We start from the raw sequence: 25,259 nt of genomic DNA, 5'->3' as shown, positions 1-25,259 counted from the left end.
AGCTATTTTCCATCTAGTAGGTGTAACACTCTGGGAATTGGGGACACAGTAGTTATCTTCTGAGGAAACATTCTGAAATGCACAGTTGATAACACATAAAGGATGTAGAGGCATATTCTTGGGAAATTTTCTCAATAGATTTCCATCCTTACATATAGCCAGTTATTTCTTTCCTTACACTGGTGTGCATGATTTGGGAAATGGTTGTAAAGTCATTGCTGAAAGACATCTGTTTCCAGACAGTAGCAAAAAGAAGAATGGTCTCACTCCTTAAAAATAATCTTCTAGTTTGAAGAGGTGGAATCTGAGTGTACCAGAAATGTTTCAATGTATTGAATCCTCCTCCCCCACACACCCATCTGGTAAGCAAGCAACTCTACTTTTCATATACACTATAATCCTATAATATAAAATACCATACTATAAAATACTATAGCTTGCACATAAATGCTTTAGGGTGAGAACTAGAAATTTACTGGCAGTGAATTTGTACTCTTATTTTGATTGCAAATCTTTTTTGCCACAATACTGATCCTAAGGAAGCCAAAAGTATTAACAGATTCAGAAAGGACACATTTATTCCAGATAAGCACTCTGAAGGACTTGTAAATACGTTGTGCATACTCAGGTCTAACTCAGCAAACCACTGGTTTCCAGAGGATGAGTGGTACCATAGATAGAAGTTATCTCAGAGTTGGCTCATTTCTTTTCCTGAGCATCCCTAAATCATTGCCAGAGACAAGATGCTGCCAGGGTGACCACTCTATCAGGCACAACATGAAAGTTCTGCTGACACCAGGCTCACTGTTATTGTCTTGCTAATAGTCACAAAGATGGACTACTTTACCACTGTAAAAATTATAGTGATGTCAGCTTTAGTATGAGATAGTTATTACTTATTCTGTAGGATTATTCTAACCTGAGTTTCTGTTTAAACTAGTTGTCTAGGAATATTCCTTCTTCTGAAACAGAAAAACCTCAACAAAAACCAACCCACAAAAATGAGAGAAGGAGTTTTGTCTAGAATTCTTTTCACATAGGTCTCAAAACTACATCACGTGTAATGAATGTAGTGTAGCCAAGGAAAAATACTGTAATAGAGAAAATGAAATTGTCATTATCTCGTAAATTATACTGATATTTCTCACTTTGTAGTTATGTCTATTTTAACTAGCATGCTTTAGAATAGAAGATACATCAGTGAATTCTCTTTCATATTTCATGATACAGTTTGTTTTTAACAGTTGTGGAAAGGGACAGAAAGATTCAGAAAGCTTTGCAGCACACCTCAGCTGAGTTTTAGTTGGATACTGCTGCCACACCAATTTTTAAGTGACACACAGGATGAAACCAAGCAAAATGTTGGCATGCACAGCTATTTACCTCAGCCACAGCAACACTACTCTGCAGTGGAAAGAGAAACTGTAGAGTTTCACAAGGTTCCCAATTAAACTCTGAGGTACAGCTATATTTTATATATATTACAACAGTATAAACCAGTGCTACACCCAAAGACTTAGCTGGTTGAAAATATAAGCACTCAGGCTATTTTATTTTGGGATTATGGGCTTGACTTAAGCACATGTGTACAAACCCATGCACTGTGAATTTGGTGAATCACAATGATATCCCCTTCACTGACAGTAAACACAACTGCTCAAGGTTTTAAGGCAAGGAACGGGGGGAACTGAGCTACTGGAAGCCAGCCCCAGTCCCAGCCAGGACAAAGATCTCGGGGTTTTGGTGCTGCTGCCTTGTTGCCCTCTTTTTGCTTTGCCTTCAGTGATGGCACTCCAGGCCGATCTCCTCTGCAGTCGCTGTGCTTGCTCCTGGCCAGGGCAATTAGGCACTCAGGAGAATTCTCTTTTTGGAGGGCAAGGGTTACCCCAGCAGCCATGCCAGGACACCCGCCTGGCATTGAACTGGTGTCAGGGACCTTCCTGATACATCTGTGCTGCGTTTAGAAGGGAGTCAGTGGTCAGAACCTTCCATCCTCGGTGTGCCTGGTAGCCGAGCGCGGCTCCAGACATGCCCAAACAGGCTGCTCATGGGCTGCCTGCAGGCTGGCCCTAGGCAACCTGACAGGCAACAGTGTGCATGGGAGAGTACATGCGAGTCAGCTGCTCGGGTGCACTCCTGAGACTGCTTTCTAGCAGCAGTGAAGAAACAGCTAATGTAGGCAATTATAACAGGAGCAGATCTTCACCTCTCTGAAATGAAAAAAAGACTCGAAGCAAATCTCAGATCTGAAGACTGACCTCTCGTTTCAGACTCTAGTAGGATGCCTTCCTACCTGCAAAGGATAATCACAACTAGCCAGAGAGAAAAGGTCTGACTGTGATGTTTAATGCTCTACAGGGTCTGGTAGCCTCTAAAACTGGAAAAAAGAGTAAAAAGAAGTAATTTTTTTCTTTGAAATGAAAACTTCTAGCCCAGACCTGAAAAACCAGAACTAATATTTTATACTGAAATACTCTCATGAGGTGACAGCAAGCTGATTAAAAAAAAGCAAACCAACCCCCCCCAAACACAACTCCCCAACATATGTATAATACATACATATTTGCCAATGTTTAGTGTGATTTTCAATGTAGTTCCACTTAACTTGCTCTCAGTGCTTTAAAGGAGTGAATCAAAAGTATTTCATCTCACTGAGAGAGTTCTTAACAAAAGAAAGAATAAGGAAATTAAAAAGTGTAACTCTAGGAAAAACACAGACATTACTTGTTACCTGTGCAAGTACCACAAGGGCCTACAAACAAGTACAAATGGCAGCTTTTTGAATATAAAAGGTAATAAGCAATAATCAGTATCTTATAGCATGATAGCCAAAGGCAGTGACATTTGAACAGCATGTCTTCTCTAAGCTTAGATAGCTTGGTAGTGCATATCTGCAAGTGCTTAGCCATGTTAACATAAACCCTCATTAGACAGGATTAGGCAAGAAACAGTGACAAACAGGGTGGACACTAACCCTCTGAGGAACCAATTCAGGCACTACACACTAATTATCCTTTTAAATTACTTTAAGATTCAGGGAATGAATATCAGTGTATGTGTATATGACTACATGGGGAATTGTGTTTTACATACTACAACATGTTTGTATTTTGCAACAGTTTTAAAGTTATTTCTCCCCCATAATCCATTGTTGAAACCTAAAAGTGTTTATTATTAAGAATTCTAGGGTAATGATTAAATAAATTATGATATTTAGATGTTTTACCTTGCTCAAGAGAAAACATCCAGGAACTACCTCCTGTAAGTGCCTATTAGCAATCCATTTTGAAAAAGCAGTTTTGGAAGAGTAATAGCACCAAGTTCAAATAATGTGAAGTTCAGTAGTTTTCAGAGTAGACTCCATTACCAGAAATCCCGAGTAAGGATGACTTAAAGAAAAGACAGAAGCAATTGCTGACTCAGTGAATTGTATTTTGACTTTTGTTTCTTGATTCCATACTTTCTTTTCAGGTGTTGAATTTGTTATTTGTAGTTATTGTAGTTATTTATTGTTGCTGTAGTTATTTGTTGTTACTGTAGTTATTTGTAGAATTTGCCTCTAATATTTTTCTGCAAAGTAGAATTAACCCTCCTACAGTTAGAAGGGTTAGTAAAAGGGTTAGAAGGGTTAGAAGTAGCCCTCCTAAACTAACCCTCCTACAGTTCTCAAGCTATATTGCTGTCATGAAGGCAATCTATCATAACAAACCACAATCATATTCTGGGTCTATCGTGTTGATTAGCTGGTGTTTCTTTTTAGCAAATAAATAGAAAGACTTCAATTATACTGGTGCTAAATGTCTCATACAAATTGTATTAAAGGAATGTGATTCAAAGAAGAGTGATAGAAAAGTGATAAAGTGATAGGTGTTATAAATCAGTGAATTCTTCTATATACTTGACAAAACCTAATTTTTACATTCATTGGCTTTTTATCTTTCCCTTTTACCATCAACTTTTTTTATTAAAAATAATCTAAGTGCATAAGGTTATTTTGTGAATGTCATTTCATGAATGTAACTTCATCACAAGTGTTAACAAAACAAATTTTAAATGTAAACTTTGGCAGAAAAAGTTCATAGGGTCTTTGCTTTTAAGCATTTTTCTTTGGAACAATACATTTTATTGTGGTCTTATTTGACCCCTTTGAACAGTAAAAAATAGTGCATCAGAAAAGCTTTCACATGTAAAACTAAAGTTATAATATCACTTTTTTATCATATAACAATGGAAACCCTTCAAAGTGCTTGCAGATCCATAAGTTTGATCTTCATTTTTTGTTACTAATTCTCATAAGTCAAATTTTCAAAGAAAGCTTATTTTGGTTAATAAATATCAGCGACAATATTTTTGCATGCTATTTAACTAATTTCATGAATGCAATTTCAGTGTGGATCTGCCTTTCTGACAAAGAATTTATCAGAATTGCACAAAAAAATCTTGTACATTCATTTCTGACTCCATTAACACAGAATGAAATTCTAATCTGCTTACTTTTGAGATCAACATTTTTTCAGATTTATCTTCTACAAAATTCATGCCATAAGCTGAAAGAAAAAGAATTAAGAGAAGGTTCTTTCTTTCAAAATCTGTTATTTCAGTCAGCAAATGAATTTTAAAAATTTGTCTTTCCTACTCTTTCTGTATTAAGTAATGAATTTGACTTCATGGATCAGAAATTCAACAGAAATAAAATAGCAGCAAGATGTAGAGAGAACCCAGATGTACACAGAGAAACAGAACCTCTTTTACTTCAGCCCAGTAGCTAGGAGGTCAAAGGCATTTATTAGTACTGATTGTAGTAGGCATGGCCCTTAGTCTAGCATCTGTAGGAATATTATGCATGACCATATCTGTGGGAGTGAAGAGAATCAGGATTAAAACATGTATGGAAAGGTGGTTGAAAATGAAAGAAGAAAAATGCAAGAATGCCCTTTGGTAGAATCCATTATCCTAAACCCCAGTCTTGGGAACATGAGAACACCCTTGGCATAAACATTTGTGTTGAGGTCAAGTGGGATTAGAAGAATATATTTTTGGATGCCTGGGGCTATTTCACAAAAAGAAAATATTAATTAAAAAAACAAGCTAGAGATTTTACTTGCCCTCCAACTACATTTTCTTTTAATACATTCTTTAGCTTTTTTACAGTCAGTGGACTTGATTTTGACCTCACTTGTATTGCTTTTAATCAGAATAAGTCAGTATAAACCAGCACATTGTTCTGATATCAAATCAACCTAAACAAGAGGAGAGTCTTAAAGTGTGTTGCTTCATTGCAGATGGCTAAAACAAGATTGCACTTGCATTTAGTGTAAATTAGGATTTAATAGCACTAATCTGCCATGTGAAAAAGAAGCTGCTTGTAGGGTTGAGTTTCATAAAGGGGCTTGGTTCAGATTCAGAGCTGAAGCCTCTGGATCCCTGGGAGTGTTTGTAGCATGGAGGTCACCTCCAGAGCTCATGTGAGGCTTCAGGACAGGTTAACCATGGCAGGTGGGCATGTGCTATACCTTAAGAATTTACTTTCTGGAGGACTTCTTCCCAGTTTGAAGCTAAGGATATACAAAGGTTTTTGTGAATCAAGCCTGAAGTGTTCAGTTAGAAGCTCTGCTGAAGACAATGGCAACCTTTGATTTCATCACAGTCTGTCTAAACTAGGAAAAGATGTTGCTTATCTGACCTGACCTTTTCCTAATCTACATACAATAACAGTTACACACTTTCTCTCAGATGAGTTGGTCAAGATCAGTTAAACACCTGGCCTCAGCTGTGTTGCCACAGGATTTGTTATTTTCAATTTCTCAGTTCCAAGATATGCTGCTGTATGTTTGTGCTGGCTACTTAGGGGAGGCTTTAAAGAGCCACAGCAGCTAAAACAACAGATCCTCAGGACTTGTAGGTTCCAGAGTGAACAGAAAAACATTAAGCTGCTGTGGGAGTTGAAATGGGATAGATCAAGGAATCAACATGTTGCTTGCTAAAGAGGGAGAAGAAAAGATGAGAACAAGAATACCTTGACCAGAGACTTGTATTTTTTTGCTTATCAAAGTTGAAAAAAGTATATTTCTATGCAAATGTAAAAGAATAATTTATTGCTTTTTACAGCGTGATGTCAAAACATAAGGAGTGTTTACTGCTGTACTGCTAAACATAATTTTGGCCCATACCCTGCAAAAATGTGCTTCCATTTTGTACCTGCTTAAAGCAACAGCATCCAATCTTTCCACCTGTTTAAGGATTTGCCTTTTATTTTATAGTGATTATAGGAAATCATAGGAAAACATATTCTTTTAACATTTTGTAGATTGTGACGACTTATTTTAATGGTAAAGTATAATGATGCATCATTAGTTGATGAAGGGACTGCTTCAGGAGAGACAATGAAAGAAAAGAAAAGATTTGAGTGTATTCTTATACTACTTCCATTAAACAGGTTTGAACTAAATTCAACTTGAGTATCATTAGTTGAAAAAAGCTCATATTTTCAAGCTAGAGAAAGTATAGTGCATTAAATGGATTAGTTGATCATTATTTAGAAACCAAATTGCTCAATAAACACTTCATTTTCCTAACAGAACTGATATTCAACTTGGCAATTTGTATAAACAATATGTATGTTCTTAATGTATATGTTTATCTAAAATAGTAAACATAAGCAACCTTTTGCCTATCATATAATGCCCCTAAAGGCATTATGGGTTAACAGTGATTTAATCCCCTTATGCATGCATAATATGACAAGCTTTGCATAAATGATAATAAATAATTGGTATATATAAATAATTCATCATTTATTTTTGCAGTAGAAATAGAATTCGTAGACATATTTTAAACAAAGGGAATAGCAAACATGATCTCAATCAGAAAAGGGGTTAAATCACATTACACAAAACAATGTTTCAAATAATCAAGACTCATGCATGCAACATATATTTTTATTTCTTTCATGCTAGCATATTATATTGCCAACTTGTTCTCAAGTATGGAACAATACATATTTAGCACTATCATAAAATAATGGAAGAAATAAATGCTATATTGGGCATTTAATCCAAAACAAGAGGGAATAACATGTCAGAAAAAATAAATGCATGTACTGTGTTCTCTAGAAAATAGGACATTTTGGTAGATTTTATTTCTTACCCTGAAATCAATTCTGCTGTTTTGGGGGGGATTCCTCTAGCCTTTCCAGTGCAACTATTAGCTGATAAAATTCTAAAATGTAATTTTTAAAAACATTAATTTCTTATTTAACAGCATTTCTGTGATTACACAATAAATTGCTAATCAGGTGAATTTTTTCATGACATAATATCATAAAAAAGGAAAAAACAATACAGTGTTACTCTAAATAGGGAACAGTTTTAATAGTTAAGAATCATTAAGGTTTCAAGATTCAATGAGTATAGCAGCAAATTAACTTTAAGAAGGTAGTGGCATCCTTATTCAGCAAGGCAGTCAAATATGCACTTAAGTTAAGCACATGCATCAATCTCATTGACTTTACATTATTCTCTCCAGAGTATATTTCTTTTCATTAGGAAGACACTGGCTCTTAACTTCCATCAAACTGCCGACTCAACTTGCTTCAATAAGTCCCTGTGAAGCTTCTCAAAGTCTTCTCTAATTTTGACCAATATAAAGAGCACTGGCATTTGCAAATGTTGGCATGTCATTTCTTAACCCTTTCTTACTGAAAATTGTGTTTGCAGATATATATATATATATATATGTAAGGTAGGAGTGATCACAGTATATAAGGAGATTAAAAATCCTGCGACAAATGAAAGCCCCCCAATTACTGTGCCTGCTTTTCCCACTGATAACAAATACAGTTGGTTAAGGAGCTATGAGATACCTAGCTATTAATGCATTACTCTCAACCAAAAAAAGCCATTATACCAAGATTCTGACTTTTAACTATTTTCCAACCAAAAGCAGAACCTGACCTCTCACCTCATGACTGCTTAAATATCATATAGAAGCAATGTTATAGCTATTATGAAAGTGCAAGTTAATATGTTTCTATTATTTCTTGTAAAGCAGAGAATTGGGATGTGCGCAAATTCGCCTTTGTTACTATCATGTCATGGCCACTCAGTTGTTTCATTATACATTATTCATTACTTTTCATTATTTTCAACCAATTTCCTGATATTAATTCATAAATCCCAGAAGTTTCCCTACTTCCCATTTAAAATTAGATAAGAACTCTTGATACTATCTGATATAGTCACAAATTTAAATAAAATATTGCCTTTTTTTGTTTTTGTTTTGCTAGCAGCTCACCTAGAATTTAAATGTTTTGGTTTATTATTTTTCTTGGACCTCTCTTCTGACACTGCAGCATCTGACTATGCCCTAAAAGGCGTAAGACTTAAAAAGCTTCTTGCTTAAATCCAACATATTGAGTCTCAACATTCCTTCTCATTTGCCATCTGACCCCAGAGCCATCCAAAATCCATAGGTTTGTTTTTTCTTATGAGTTCAGCTGCCTTCACATCGAGCTGCTTGTCCCTGGGCCCTGCAAGAACTGCCTCTTCTCTGGGGATTCCCCAGCAGTTTAGGCACTCAGGTAATGTTGGAGAGTTTTCAGGCTCATATTTCCTCCACCTACTACACCCAGAAGTTGTTCCAGATGTTTTCTGGAACATGTAATGATTTGGCCCACTGCAAATGGGCACAAACACAACAAATAGAAATCAGTGCCTGTCATGCAGCAGCTCCACGATCAGAGCATACACACAGGATGTAGGACACCTGTGTTTCATTTCTTCCTTCTCTTGGGGATTGTCTGCACCAAAGCCTATGATTTATGTGCAGAAGCCATGGTTTTGATTCTTTGTGCTGCATACCATGGGGTGTGGGATAATAGATTATTTAGGGAACCAGAAATAGCAAAATCACAATTCTGAGGCAAAATAATTTTAGACTTGGCTTCCAAACTATTCCAAGTTTCACCCTTCATACGAAACAGAGATTGGATCAGGGGGTGTGACCTGCTCATGTTGTCATGCTTTGCAGCCTGTCTGTGCCTGTGCAATCACCTGAGCATTGAAAAATGGAAGATCATATCCCTTCATTTCCAGGAAAGAACTGGGATCATATCCCGTACCTCCTGTTGTGTGGAACAAACATTAATGAGAAATCTTCTTTTTCCTGACATTTTACAGAGATCAGTTCTCTAAGACAGGCGACCAGTGGACCAAATGGGCCAATGCCATTGCATTAAATGTTCCGGGCAGGGTGAGTCAGGGAGTGCAGGCTGTAGAACCAAAGCAATGAAGGTTTTTATGGGTGCAGCTCCACAGCAGTTTGAAACTTAAAAAATATGCCTGCTCCTCCTTCCATCGTCTAGGCCTTTCCTTCTGGTGAGCCGCCTTTCCTTCTGGTCAGCTCTCCAACATGGTAGAAAATACACATTTTTTCCTTTCCTTGGGGCATTAGTTCTCTGCCAGACAGGGAGATCAATGAGCTCAATAGTTGCTCAAACATCGTAGTGCAAAGGATGGCGCAGCAGGATGTGTACAAGCAAGCAGAGGAGAAAGAATGATGAGCTAGGTGTTAGATCAACCCAGCAAGTATTCCTTAGCTTCACCCTGAGGTCAAGGCACAACCTGCTCTCAGTGTCTCCTCTTGGCAAAGGGAAGGAGTTACTTGCCAGCAGGCTGACTTTCTGGGACTCCCATGGCAGGCATTTCCATTGAGCTGAGGGCTCTGTGTTCTAGTGAGCAGCCAGGAAACTAGGTTTGGGAGCATTACAACACCAATAGTGCTATAAAGTTCAGACTGTTGTAGGATCTGCCCTGTAATATGAGAAACTGTTTTGATAAGGCAGGATGATGACTCCACATATAAAGAAATTATTTAGTTTTCCTGTAACTTCTATAATGCTCATTTTTTCTTTTATTTTTTTGCATAGAAGTCCAGTTCTTAAGCATCTTAAAAAGAGGGTGTTGCTTCCATTAAAATAAAAGAGAAATGGAAGAATATCAGAATCTTTCCTTGGAATTTATTTAATCCTGATATACCTCAAATTTGCAAGAGCAATGTTTTACTTTTCAAAAAAGAAAATTAATTTTAACTTGAAATCTGTGTAATTTTATTCAATGCAGTTATCTATATCAAAAGTTATCTACCTAAACAACATTCTATTAATTATCTCTATATGTTAACTTTCAATATATTTGATAGTAACTGCAAAAATCTTTGCTTTCCCTGAACATCTTTGCTCTAAGAAGAAGAAAATAAGTAAGGAACATTTTAAATAAGGTCATTAAAATTATATGCAAAGAGAAAAGCCTGAGTAAACATCTAATTTAAGTTGAATGTTCTCTTACATTGATCACTTCTTAAGTGTTTTATTTCCTTGGGGTATGCTGAATAACAAATACCCAAGCCTTGCAACAATAAGAAAGAGCACACATGCAGGTTAGCATTTGGCCTCCACAGTGGATTTTCCCCTCAAGTATTATTTCTGTCTTAGCCATTTAAAAGAACCAATGCAATCATGGACGCCACTTACAACCTACACAGTGGAAATTAGAGCCTTTTAGGGAAAAGATATTTGGCTGATAAAAACCTAGCTCCTTAAACTTTGGTGTGACATAATATTTCTTTTGGCAAGGGGTCACTGGTGCTCAGCATACATCATCACTAACTTATTAGATCTTGAGGCAATTAGCTGAAAACAAACAGAAGAGACAAGCCCTGTATTGAGCTATAGAAACAAGAAGAAAATAGCCCATGGCACTCCATTATTCCAGAGCTTCATCAAAGGCTATGCACTGGCTGCAGTTTAAAGAAAGGAGAGTATTGTTTTCATGTAACATCTATACAGTATTGGGAATTTACCTTGTTATTTTTCTACTGCTTCAAGTTACATACAAACTTGTCTTGTTATAATAGGGCAGAGGAAAGAACTTCTCAGTTTCTACCTAAAACAGTATATGCAATGTGTTGCTTGATTAGCTAAGGATTAAAAATCCAATTAGATCCTCCCTTTTCATGGGAAATCACATGAGATTTTTGAGAAATATTACTAAAAACCACAGCGTAATGTGATTGACTATGAAAACATGCAACAAAGGAAGAAATGATATCTAAGAAACTCAGGGAATCATCTAAGCAAACTGACCTTTACCATTTGCAATGTAAATATGTATTTCTGAATTCCAGAAATTAGGTGAGAGATATATTTTACTAGTTTCAATTAGAAATAACATATTTTTTTCCCTACAGGAAAAGATAGCCACTTAGGAGAAAATACATATTACTGTAAGCGTGAATCAAGCAAAATTTATCATTAGGCTGAAAGTAATTTTGTGGGTTTTTTCAGTAATGTGCTACACAGAGTGTTAAATATGGTGCTAAATAACAGAATGTGGCTTCCCTTGTATATAGTAAATAAGAATTATGACACAAAAAAATTGTGATTCTTATTTAAAAAAAACACTTTTTACTAAATGAAAACTTAGTTCATCGTTTTCAGAAAAGGAAAGTGATTGTTAGAGGTACGTGGCTGTATTCGCCACTTGTTTCTTTTCTGGCTATTTAATGAACACTCTTCTGTGTATGCCAATTGAACTATGCTAGAACCTTGCATACCACTAGTTTACTTTAAGCACAGCAAATCTCTAACTTAATTTGCATTTTAAGAAGCTACATGTTTTAAGTTATAGTTTTATAATACTTTGTGGAAATTTCCAGGAAATCTTTTATTTAGAGCACTGAAAGTATTTTAAATATGAAGAATGCTAATATTACCTTTCTTACATGCTTTTTTTTTTCTCTCTTCCCCACCCAAAATCAAAACAAAGCAAGCCACTCCAAGGACATAAACTGAGATTCTTGATGATATGAAGTCTTTCTTTGTATCATTGTTGAATTCTGAACTTAGAGTAAACAAAATCTATCTCTGAAGGCTTGTAACATGATGGTATAGGGCATAGGATGAACAGCAATGCCATCATTTTACCCTTTCCCCACCTTCCCCACTTTCCTCTAGCTCAATGATCAAATGGTTTGTAGACTACCTTGCTCCAGGTGTAAGGTGTACCTCAAAGCATTCTGCACTCTCTTGGCTTCTGGATCCAGCCTGTGAGGCAATTAACAGCTGCTGTTCTTAATTATGCTGAAAAGCTACAAAGAGATTAAAAGTAGGCAGAACAGTGAAGGCCATCATAGAGGTATTTATTTCAGGATGCCTCATCCGTATTTCAGTTCTGAGACAAGAGTGAGGCTGTAAATACTTGTCCATATTCTGTATTAAAAGAAAAAGCCAATTCCTTTTTCATATGGGAATGTAGAGAGAGGTCTAATTGGAAAAAAAACATGTTGCTGAACACAGAATATGACTTTTAGCCTTCTTTGTAATTAATGTTTGTAGAAATTGCAGTGCTTAAAATAAAGTTGAAGAGGAAGAAACATCTGTGAGAACTATTAGCACATATTTATTTTAAAAGCCAATTTTGTTATTTGCAGTCTTCCCTGAAAAACACTAACATTGACTTAGCTTTTTCCCATAGTCATGTCTCCTTTCCTATTGCTTATTTACTATTGCAGGTCTATATCTTTCATCTCTTCAAAGTCACTGGAGTGATTTACAATAGTCTTATCAATTTCATGTGAATGGTCTACGGAATGCTAGGATTTGGTCAAATTCTTTCCCACAAGAGGTTTCAATTTGTTCATCATTCCCTCCTGGTATCTGGTTTCAAGACATGATGTGCAGAATTACCTTTAGTATCAGTTCTGCAGATACAATGCATTAGCAGAGAAAATTAGACACAATTCCTTTTAGATCTGATGTGCTGCCGTTGTCCTTAAGTTGTCAGGGTGTCGAATTAATGGCAACTGGAGAAGGTTGCCATGACTTAAGGGATCACTATAAAAGGAAAAACAATCCTTTATATCTTTTCTGAGAGAAAGGAAGGCAGCTGTTACAGATTGTTGTGTTGTGAAGTCCCCCCCACCTTTTTACTTTGTTATGCTAGCAGAGGAGATGTATATATGCACGTATATATACATACATACATATATATATAAAATTCCTCCTGTAAAATTAAAACAAAGTGCATGTATGTGGTAACTTTAACTTAAAAAGCAGAAAATATATCATTTTAAGCTTGATGAAATAAAGTTTTTTATGATGTCTAACTTTAAAAAAAAGCCGTTCTTCCCCCAAACAACCTGAAAATATAGCTTATCAGTTTCTACTAAAACTAAGTTAAAACCATGCATCCAATCATTATAAAATCTCAAAAATATAAGTGTAAAAGTAGTGTCAATTGCTTCTTGTGAAAAAACCTCAAATCACACATGCTATGCTTTTTTTGTATTGTTATTAATTATATTTTCTCTGTTCATGATTATTTTCTTATTTATTTATTTAAATTTTGGAAAGTTTTGGAAATTTGGTGGTTTTTCCTTGGAATTTAGAATTGTAAGTAGGCATGATGTTTTAATTTCTGCAGGATAATTGCATTCTTAGAAACGTAATTTGGAAATGACATCCATACAGACACTAGAATTTCATAAATGATTCTTGAAAGGCTGTCCAAGTGGTCAAAGGCTTTCTGTGGGCACAACAAGGGATCTTTGCATAGACTCTGATTGAGCTGGAGAAGAAATTTGTGTCAGAAGTCCTGGATGTATGCTTGTAAAAACTCAGTGGTTTGAAAACTCTTCAGTGGGTAGAAAGACAGTAAATCATATTAAAGCCCTTAGATGGAGAAAGCTAAAATGTGCAGGTCATCTCTCAGGTTGGACTTAAACAGCCTGGTCTCAGTCTACATAGCCACCAGTTCATTTGGGTAAGTTTGTGTGTCATCTTTTAAAAATGTTTTTAACAATGCAAATTTGGTGAAAGAGCATATTCACTTTATAGTGTGTATCTATCATGAAGTATGGATGCAATTAAAAGAAATTAATATGTACATACAAACAAAAAAATCTACAGTGGCATTATGTAAACAATAGTAGTTCTACGCTCCTCTCACAACACTTCACATACTTTACCTCTGAGAAAGCCTCAGTAATTACACAGGCTTTTCAATATATCCAGATCTGAATCTTTAGTCTATGTACTACTGTATATCCACCAGAAGCTAAAGGCCCTAAAAATCTTCCACCCTGAGTCCCAAAGTAAGGGTCCTTAAGGGCTCTCTGGTTAAGCAGCCAAGCTGAGGTCATTTGCTGAGTCAAAGTCACATATTAAGTAGGACTTTATGAAAAGTATAAGTCACAATAAATAGTATTTTATAAATCAAAACAAAACTGTCAAATTTCACCCAAAATGTAAAGTATATTTTAGAAGTTCAGATGTAATATACTCCACATGTGATATATAGCTGATTAAATAGCCTACTATAATCTGATTTAACAGAGGTTTCAAAGGAGTGCATGGCTGTACCTGAGGTATTTTGGAGTGAATTTGCCATGTTTGCATTAATGACTGAGAAAAGCTACCCCCAAAACAAGATTGCCAATGTTGTGATCTCATGCAATCGAAATAAAATGATTCACAGCCTCTGCTGTTAATTTCATATCAGAAACATGACTCTCAGATTTCCTACCTTTTACAATGAAGCCATAAACTGTCTTTCATGAAAAATAAATTATTAGTTCTAATCCTTCATCAAACTTCTTCCTCATACCAAGCAGTCAAACTTAGAGGTACATTGCTTCCCAAATCCTCGTTAGGGGCTAGATGTTGCAAAAGCCGGCTGATAACCACAGACACTTTGTGAAAAATCCATCACCCTTACCAGTATCACAAAGCACCTGCTGTTGAACGTACTGTTTTTCTCATACCTCATGCCAGCTCTACAAAATAAAGACAAAAAGTCAAGAATATGGGAAGGTTTTGAGTGTCAAAATCCAAAAATTGCAGCCCAAAAATCCTACATGAGGTAGGTGACTGCCTAGCTCAATAAGAACCTCTATTCACAAACTGCTTTTCATTCCAAAGCAAAAGCTTCCCTGAGCCTCCTCTTCTGTATTGTGTAATAGGGTTATATTTACCCTGAGGAACTTACTTCTAGAAATTAAGCAGACAACACCTTAATCACCTCAAGCATAATTGAAATTATAGAGGAAAATCTGAAAATTAAAAATAAACTAACAACATTAGGGTATTCACAGAAGAAAAAAGCAGTTTCGAAAGCTGTCTTTCTTTTATATGCCATTGAACCCCTACCGGCTGTATCAGTCAGGAAGGAAGTGTGAAATTTTACTGTGTTTTACATGATTTAGAGAGAAAGGGCTCACTCTTGCACTCTCTGAAGAAACTTCTCATGCATTGATTATAGGGTAGTACAAACCAGAGAATTCACATTTCCTGTAGAAAAAATAGACATGAATGCCAGATCTATGGAATCAGAAGCCTGCAGGTAAGATGAGGCATCACTCCAACAGTATAATAAGAGCACAGACAGCCATAACTCCATGTTTTGGTCTCTGCTCCTGGAATTACATCCATTTTGTGTGTTAGCTCTATTCTGATGACTGATGTAAGACAATGTAATTAAAAACTGTATCTAAACCAAAGATTTGGGTGCTGACTGAGACATTTAAGCTTAAAGTCTTCTAGACTGATTTTAACCTTTTCTCTGAGCAAGATCTTTTGCTGATAAGAAGTTATGTAAAAATTCATTGCAAATACTGGTCATCTTTTGGGGAAAAAAGTTTACTTAATTCTTGGGAAAAGCAAATGTAAATACCAGTCTTTAGGAGGAAGGCTATAAATGAAAGGTAATACTTGAGAACAAAATTTGTATGACCAAGCTCCAGAAATACTAGAGCTTCAATCAGATTTCCACTCATGAACTGATTATCCTTTAATTTCAACTAACTTTCTGCTTAACATGGGCTTCTGTCTTTGCCAAACCCTGTTTCCACAGACACACTAGTGGAAAAATGCAGCCCTAACTCTGGGTTCAGAGTCTGCTGTGGATATCAGGCTCCAAAAAGTTAGGCTTTCCTATTAATTTATTTATTATTTATGGAATTGGAATCTTAGCCAAATGATCAAGTTTTTAAAGCTGAAAATAATTAGGAAGGACATCTTTTGAAAGGACTGAATCACAAAAAACAAATAATCATATGAAACCTTCTGATAACATTTCACTAGACTCTGAAATGGCAGTGTCAGAGCTAAGGAAAGAAGGAACCAGAGGTTATGAAAACAACAGTAAAGTGAGGATGAAAGCAGCTAGAAAAATAATAAAACATGTATAACTGTTGAAAGAAAGGAGAATTTAATTGAAACAAATACAGAAGCAAGGAAAAACAGAACACTGGTAAAGGAATTGAAAGGATACAAGGAGAAAAGAATATTTATCTGTGAAGAAGAGATCTTTCAGATCTAATGCAAAAATAATCTTTTAATAATTATGTGAACAATAGGGAAGTCCTAGGAGTCTGTAAGAAAATGAACAAAGGCAGGAAAGGGTAAACAAGAAAAATGGGGTAAATACAGTCATGTTAACCTGACATCAGTCCTGAGGAAAACAATGGGATGACTGGTATGAGACTCGATTAATAATGAAAGGAGGGAAATATAATTAATGCCAATCAATGTGGTTTTATGGAAAATAGATCTTGTCAAACTAATTTGATATTTTTGTGAGATTACAAGTTGAGTTGATAAGGTAATAATGTTGATACAATATACTTAGACTTCTACAGAACGTTTGATTTCATGCTACAGAATGCATTCGTGCCATGGTTTTATCCCAGCCAGCAAATCAGCAGCACACAGCTGCTCACTCACTCCCCCCACAGTGTGACAAGGGAAGAATTGGAAAAGGGAGCAAACAAACTCAAGTGTTGAAATAAAGACAATTTAAAAGGTAAAGTGAAAGCCATGCACACAATCAAAGCAAAACAAGGATTCATTTACCCCTTCTGACGGCATCTGTCCAGCCGTCTCCAGGAAAGCAGGTCTCCATCACAAATCATGGTGACTTGCAAAGACAAAGGTCATCATACCTCCTTACTTATTCTTTCCCCAGCTTTATGTGCTGAGCTATATGCTATGGAATATCCCTTTGGACAGTTGGGGTCAGCTGTTCCAGCCATGTCCCCTCCCATCTTCTTATGCACCCCAGCCTCCTCATTGGTGGTGTGGTATGAGAAGCGGAAGAGACATTTCCTCTGTGTAAGCACTGCTCAGCAGCAACTAAAACATGTCCTTATTATCAACACTGCTTGCAGCACAAATCCAAAACACAGACCTGTGTTAGCTACTGGGAAGGAAAGAATCTCTATTCCAGCCAAACTCAGCACAAGTGGTTAAGAGGGATATAAAATCAACATGGCACACATCAAGTGGATTAAAAACTCTGAATCTAACATACCTCAAGTTGTAATAATAAATGGGATATGATCATCAAGTACCTCTGTTTCTAATAAGATCCTGTAGGTCATGGGTTTGAGCTGTTATTTCTGAAAACATTCATTGATAACCTTGGGATATTATAGCATGAAATTCTTTGAGGCTTTCAGGAGACAAGAAGAAAAACAAAGGAAAGTTAGAAAATACAGAAAACTAGGTTACTGAATCTATATCTAATAGAAAGTTTAATGTATGTTCTTAACAACTGTTGCTCGTACTCTCAGCACCCTTGCAGCACATCTTTTTCTCAGGCACTAGAATATGCACCAATCAGAGCAGGCTGAGATCTGGCACAGGATAAATCTTACAGTCTTTTTCTTCAGCTGACATTGGAGTTGTCTGCTTGGCATCTTTTCATCATTTTGGCATCTTCAGCTAAGGATGGAGGAAAGAGTAAAGGGACTTGAGAAGAGGGTCTGGCCAAATAAATGTGTAGGTAGAGGTGGGCCTTTCTAATCAAAGAGACCTTTGACAGCTCAGTCTATGTGAAACCCAGAACAGTGTGAGCTTCTGCAAGGTAGCTCATCTGGAGAGTTTGGAGGAGGTAACTCTCAAAGAACATAATAATTACCAGGCTGTGCTTCTGGCACTCTGTGTCTAGCACAAACACGTAGCTGAACATCTTGCAAATCTGGGACCACCTGAGCATGTATGAGAAATTTTCTTTTCTTTTCTTTCTTGAGGTATCATACTTGTCTGTGGAATCTCCAGCTCATCCACAAAATGTTGGCACCAGACTCTGGAATGAATCTTATGACCCAAATGGGTGGTTTCCCTTAGCAGTAAATCACTCTGAAATGCACAAATCTAAAATTAAAATCACACTGATGGAAATGCACAGGCTGGACATCCTCAGACAGTCAGACGTATAATGCAACCACTCAGACTCTTTGTTTTAGTATTACATTTGTTCCAAAAAGCAGGATATCTGAAGAAAAGTGAGACCCTGACACCAAAAAACAGATGTCTGCCTGATTACACTAACTACCTATTCTCTTTGAACATTACTTTAATGTTTGGAAATTTCTTTAGTGTGCTTGCTTTTCAAAGGTTTTATCACCAGAGGCTAGACTTGGGCTGGAACAGTCCATGTTTGGTATCTTCTCTCTTACTACTTCAATGCAATGAATTCATTCAATCTTTGGGGGTTTGGCCCTGAAGAAAGGCTCAAAGCTAAGAGGGCTGCATAAAAAATATTTTAAATGTAAGTCTTTGTGTTATTATAGGCTTGAAGCACTGTCACAGATTTGAAAACAAGAGATATACAAAATTAAGAAATTATTCTTATCACAGATATTGGCAAAAAAAGAGCAACCATTACCTCAAAAGGTGATCATTTGTGTTAAGCACCACCAGCTCCATTGTCAAATATGATTGTAATCATTATTGATCCTTTACATCTTCAACTCTGCATCCCAAAGATTTTTTCCTTCTCTTCCTTCCTATTCATCCAGGAAGGAAAACAAGCACTGGGGTCTTTGGCAGGTGGTGATGAAAATGCAGTGCATTCTGCCACCCCTGCTGTGTCTGATTGTGGCCATAATAGCATGAGATCCCTCAACAGCCCTTAGCAAAGGAAGCCTTTACGGGGAACACGGTCATCACTTTGAGAACCTGACTGGAAAACAAACCTGAAGGAGCTTGTGATACTTTTTTTGTTCCAGACACTTCTTTCCTAAAGGAACCCTACTTGTCGACAGTCTGCTTTGGCATATTCTCCTATTCATGACAGAAACTGTGCAAGCTCCACTCACTGGGCAAACTCCTCAGGATCATCTACGGGCCAGCTTTCCTAAGCATGCTGTTGCATTGCCTTATTAGAGTCTTTACTGGGTGGAAGAAAGGAATACTGATGGAATTTCTTCAGTCTTTGAGACTTTCTGACATGACAAAGAGCAATTTTGTCATTCATTTAAACTCCCCACAATTCAGGTAGCTCTGCTAGGCTCCTCAGACTCTTATGCCTTGCATGGCCATGGCTGGCAGCTTTTATCTATTTTACCATGCTGACTGGAATCTCTAGTTGATCTTGAGACCAGTGTTTATGGGAGATCTCTCTTCAGACTGTTTCCCCAGGCATAGTACAATTGTGGTACTAAGTAGGGAAAGGGCAGGGAGCATTTAAGGTAAGCTTTTTGCATTAGCAATATGTCACTTCAATTGCTGGAGTCAGACAGTGAGAGAGAAAAGGCTTTAGAGCAGAGCAGATGAATTAATCTGCCTGCAACCTTTACTGAGCAACAGACAAATGTGTCTATTTTACCTTATCCCTGTATGACATAGTGTTTCTAATGAAGACACTGCATTTTTGGAACTGCTACTGCTGAAAAGTGATGTGCCAGTTCTCCCTACTTGAAATGCCCTGCAATCGTGCACATTTAAGATTTCCGGAGTCCTGGTCACAGTTTTGTTGTTCTGGGCATATCCCAGGTCTGTCAGTTATAAAGATACTGTTTCATTAGTAAGTACTTCTCCAGAAATGGAAAAAAAATATCTAGAACTTTTGTTTATTTTAAGATTTAACTACGTTATCTTTGAGAAATCACCTGTGGGGACAGGCTGATGGATAGACACAACAAAGCTTGGGGCTGTAGAAGGTGACCAGGATTAGGCGTTTTCTATTCTGTGTAATACTCTATTCCATAACTTGAAATATTGGTAAGTTTGTGAAGTTCTTTGCTTGGAGGAACTGCCAAGACTTGTTTGTCTGTTTCTGTTTACATCTTGGAGGGTTTCTGAGGGCGTTCTTTGTCTCTGGAATCTCTGTTCCAAAGGGGCACTGCAAATCTCTATTTGCAAGTATACATTTGAATCTATACTGGATCTCTTTAGCAACCTCTCACATTGCATGGTGAAAACTTGGGCAAGAAAAGACAATTCTGATATCATCAGAAAAATGTAAGTAAAATCTTTGAAAGTGTAAAATTGAAATAATAGCTATGTGGCCTCCATAGACACCACACGTGGGCCCTACTCTATGCAATGCAGGAGTCTACAGCTGGCAGGGAGAAAATAAGGAAAATGACAATTCAGTGGTTTGACTACAGAATTAGAGAGGCGGCACAAGAAAGAAAAAATAGAAATAATATGATAACTGAGAGGGTTGCCACACCCTGTCTTGACTTTTCATCTAAACGTCTAGTTTTAATGATGCTTGTATCTTACCTACAGGTAGGTAGCAATGGGCAGCCCTTGCTGGCTCTCTAAGAGATCCTTGCCTTGTATAATATAAATATGGATCTTTTTGGCAGCTGAACAGTCAGAAGTTATGGTAAGCTCAGATGTAATAATAGTGTGGGTGTGGGTATCTATGTTATTTGAAAAATAATATACGGCCACTGATGGAAAGCAGAGCAATATATCTGATGAAGAAGGCAAAGAGCAAGTTGTGTAAAATGAATGATTTAAATGAACATAGTATGAATATATCAGATGTTATCAGAACCACAGAATATTCTGAGTTGGAAGGGGCCCACAAGGATCATGAAGTCCAACTCTTAAATGAATGACCCCTACTGGCATCAAACTGACGACTTTGATGTTATTTAGCACCATGCTCTGACCAACATACATGAGCAGACCACCACAGCATTTACAATTACCCTTCTGGATTTTATCTCACTGTGAATTATGTCCTTAACTTGCCCTTATTTCTGCATTTGCTAGATCTTTTCTGTACTATACACACTTAATATTGCTTTCTGTGGAGCTGGGATGCTACAGCAGTCAAGAAATATTTAATTTAGTCAAAACCCACCTCCAAAACAGTACATTTTCTCTGCTGGTATTTGATATCCTCATGCTAACTGCTTTTGGGCATGAGACTTCTATTGCTGACCTTAGTCAAACACCAGTGCCAAGACATGCTTGTGTAACATCGTGCCTTTCATCTTGGTGTTGTAAAAGCTGTATGACTGAGGAGGCAAAACGAAAGGGCAGAAAAAGTATTTTGTAAAAACTGAGAAAGAGGAAAACGATAATGTCAAAAAAGATTAACATCAGAAGAGAAGTTAGCACAGACAAAAAAACCAACAGTCATTGAACCAAAATTTTTAAGAATTATTCAGCAGCTTGGCTGTTCAGAAATATCTTTCAGTTTCACATGAAAAGTGCCTTTGAAATAATTTTTGTAAAGCAGCCTGTTGAGTTTTACCACATAATTTCTCTTTTTTTTTGGCAGTGGACAAGAGTACTGCTTGAGCCAACAGGTAAAGACATTGCTGCAGAAGAGGAGTGGCAACAAACAGCAGCAGCATCTATAGAAACACACTGGGTAAAGAAAGTCAACATGACTGATTCAAGGATGTGGTCTACATGCAATTTTAATTCTATCAGAACTTATGTGGTAGTTCTTCTTAATCAATTAAGAGATCTGAGGAAAAGGCACTAGAGTACTTAGGTTCTATTCCCATGAACCAATATTTGTGAAGCCATGCTGCTGCTTGCCTTCCTGTGAGGTGAAGAATGCAGACAAAGAATAAATAATCACCACTGGAGTAACCTGCTTAACCAGCTGCACTGGTCAGGGATCAGCTGGGGAAGGTCCCTGCTACAGAATTTTTTTTAGTTTTGTAAGTGTGGGTGAAGCCCCTTCTCCCATATGTCAAATCTCAGTGTTTCAGCAACAATATTTTTCTGCACATACATATGTAATACAATTATTTCTTATCACAGTTAGAAATCTAGTGAAGTTTCTCTCATTTGAACCAAACACATGCGTATGGAATATCTATTCCTATTAATAATATTTGTGTTGCATATCCTCCAAGTGGTTTGTACACATTGATTAGTAACTACTTATTTACCCCTAGAATTACAACTCTTTGAAGAAGACAACTCTGCATTGTCCTCTACAAGAATGAATTTTCTCAAAAGTCACATGTATCTGACGAAAGCTCCAACACAGACAAGTCTGTGACTAGTTAGTTGCTCTTACACTGTGATGTCTAAATCCTGTCTTCAAATGGTTCAGTTTATTTGTTGATAGTAATAGTTGTCACAAAAACTTTATCCTGAGTAGATGATACCTTCTTTGGTCAAATGTTCTTAGGCCAACTGCTTAGCCTGTCATATTCTAAGGGCATCAACCTCATTTTGTACTGTCAGAGTTCACTTCCAGTGCTAGCTATGGGGTAACCCTACACTTCTAATTTAAATGGTTGTCATTACCTTGTCATGGTTATTATTTCTGAAATTATTTGGGGAGTTTTATTCTAAATGTCTTAGTTGTAAAATATGTGAAAAATAGGTTCTGACTGGATTTTTTTCGCTTTATTTCTTCCTCCTGTGGTAGTACAGCTCCTACAATAAGACAATTATTTTCTGGTCAGAAATTCTTACCTCCTTCACATTCTATTTAACTTGAAAACCAGCTGGGACTTCAGGCTTGTTCTTAAGTTCAGCATCTTTTTGTATACTTGAGTACACTTTGATTGATACAAGATGCAAGGTTCATGTAACCATACAAGAAAAACATTATAGACTTGTGGAGAGGCAATTGTCATCAGCAAGCCAATGTACCTGGTCTGAGATGAATTTCCAGATCAAAATGTGTATTTTCTTTTTGCTTTTTGACAGAGAGTAGTACTTGACAGGTTTCTGGTTCTTCAGAAGTCTCTTGATGGCTGGAAGAAGTGACAGCCCTCAGATCGGAATGGCGTGCAACAGGCTACTGTGTTCTTGTACAAATCAAAGCACTCTTTCAAACTTGAACCCTCTTTTCTGAGTTGGAAAAAGTGTACGGGAAAAATGATTGTTAAACTTTAAGTAGCACAGATGACTGTTAAATATTCAGCTTAGGATGCACTGTACAAGAGTCTTAGGCTGCAAAACTTGGTCTGAATATCTTTAAGGAGAGAGCAAGAAAGAAAACAGGGAATTTTGTGTGCTTGGCAATACACTGTTAGTAGTATATGAAGTTTCTCAGATATTTCTTTGACAGTTTTGAAAGGATTAAAAATTGTGAAGACCTTTGCTCTTGCAATATCACATTTAGTCAAAAGACAAGCAAAATTTTCAAAATCATGAATAATTTTAAGATGAAAATGGTTACCTTTTTCCAGGGTGCAGAGTGGAAAATATTTTTTTAATTAAAAAAAAAAGGTTTTGCCAACTTTTTTTTAATGTTGGTGAAAAATAACCTAGTATTTCCTGCCATTCATAAGAGAATTTTCAATGGCTGCTAAGTTATTTTTAGCTAACATTTTTTTTAATGAGTTGCAAACACTGATAAAGGTACTATATAGATTTTCTATTTTCTATAGCTAAATAATAAGAAGCATTGCTTTTAGTTCTTTGCAACTGTGTTATTTTGATCAAGAGAGCATATCAAAATGTACAGACGTATAGTGTGGTTTGTGAAAGTGATGTCACACAGTGCACCAATCACACTTGAATTCAGCTGCGGCTACTTCTTGTTCAACACCTCGAGCCTTGTAGCCTGCAGGCCAATGACTGTGAGGGATCTGTCCCATGGTCCAGCCTTGAGAAGGACCACTCTAGGACTTTTATCCCACTTTATGCCAGATGGATGTTGTTGGGTTGTGAGAGATTACATTAGCTAACTCTATGCAGGACAAGAAAAGGTAAATGAGACAGAAGTAACATCATTGATGGAGAAAAACAAAAGGAAAAGTTGTGTACTCATAAGCTACATGCAATCCCGCTTGCAGAGATTCTGTCTGTGGTAAAAGATACCCAAGAAAAAGTATTTCAATGGGGAAGCGAACATTTTAATCATCCTGGAATGAATCTGGGATGATAGATGACTTAAACGTTTTTCTTTAGGGATTTTGTAGTGCTTTTTTTTTTAATGCAGGAGTTCCTTTCTACTTATTCGGACTCTACAGCACTCCAGTTTGGGTGTTGATTGGTAAGAAATTGAAACAGACTGGAGTGTATTGGTGGTGGTTTGAATTAAGACGTTACAATATTTGAATGAAGCTTTAAGATCAGCTCAGAAATAAACTTGCTGACGGAGATGAAATATTCACTTAGCTGTTGTCTCTTCTTTATCTGGCTACAAAAGGAAAATTTAGTGGGATATGGGGATAAATTTGCCCATCTGAATTAAGTAAACACATACCTATTTGGGTATGTGCAACAAGTCAGGTCTTTCTTCCTAACTCTGACAATAACCACAGAACAAGGAGGGCAAAGCAGCTCTATGAAAGACTCAAGCTAATAACCTGATTATATCAAACGTTGGTTTTTTTGAGTTACTTAAAGGATTGACTGAACAAATCTTGTGTGGTGAACTGGGCTTGTATGGCAGTGTGCAGTACCTTTTTGAAAAATATCTTTTTTATATCTTCTTTATTGTTACTTTAAAAGGGTTTAATTAACCTGATATAACTGACAGGAAATTATCATTTGGATTATTTGTATTCCTTACAAGAAAGGCTGCAATGCAAGTTTTTTGGTTTGTTTTTTTTTTTTTTTCCAGTTGGAAAAAATTTGGCCTGAGGCATGAAAAAAACCTGGAAGTCACTCATTGGTATGTTCAGGCATGAGAACAAAATGCTCAAAATTGTTTTACCAAAATTATGGATCGCGAATTGTCACCTCCACTTTGCAGACCCCAAGGAAAATGCTTTGAGATTTTCTGAATTTTGTTTTTGAAACTGTGACGATAATTAGCAACCAAGCATCCTGACAGTTCATAATATATCAGTAAGAACTATCGTTTGTGACTTCTGTGCTATTTTTCTCTCAGATGCACCTCAGCTCTTTAGGATATATTATTGGGGATCAAGACTGCTGCACAAGAATGTCTGGACTTTGTTTTTTGGTGATGACTTGTACCTGTTGCATTATGTGTAACACAGTCTCCTTGTAATTTAGAATCCCATCTTTAGTA

Source organism: Corvus cornix, chromosome 2 (assembly GCF_000738735.6).
Source record: "Corvus cornix cornix isolate S_Up_H32 chromosome 2, ASM73873v5, whole genome shotgun sequence".
In the NCBI taxonomy this organism is placed as follows: Eukaryota; Metazoa; Chordata; class Aves; order Passeriformes; family Corvidae; genus Corvus; species Corvus cornix.
The sequence above is the reverse complement of the archived record's forward strand: the minus strand, read 5'-3'. Positions refer to the sequence as shown.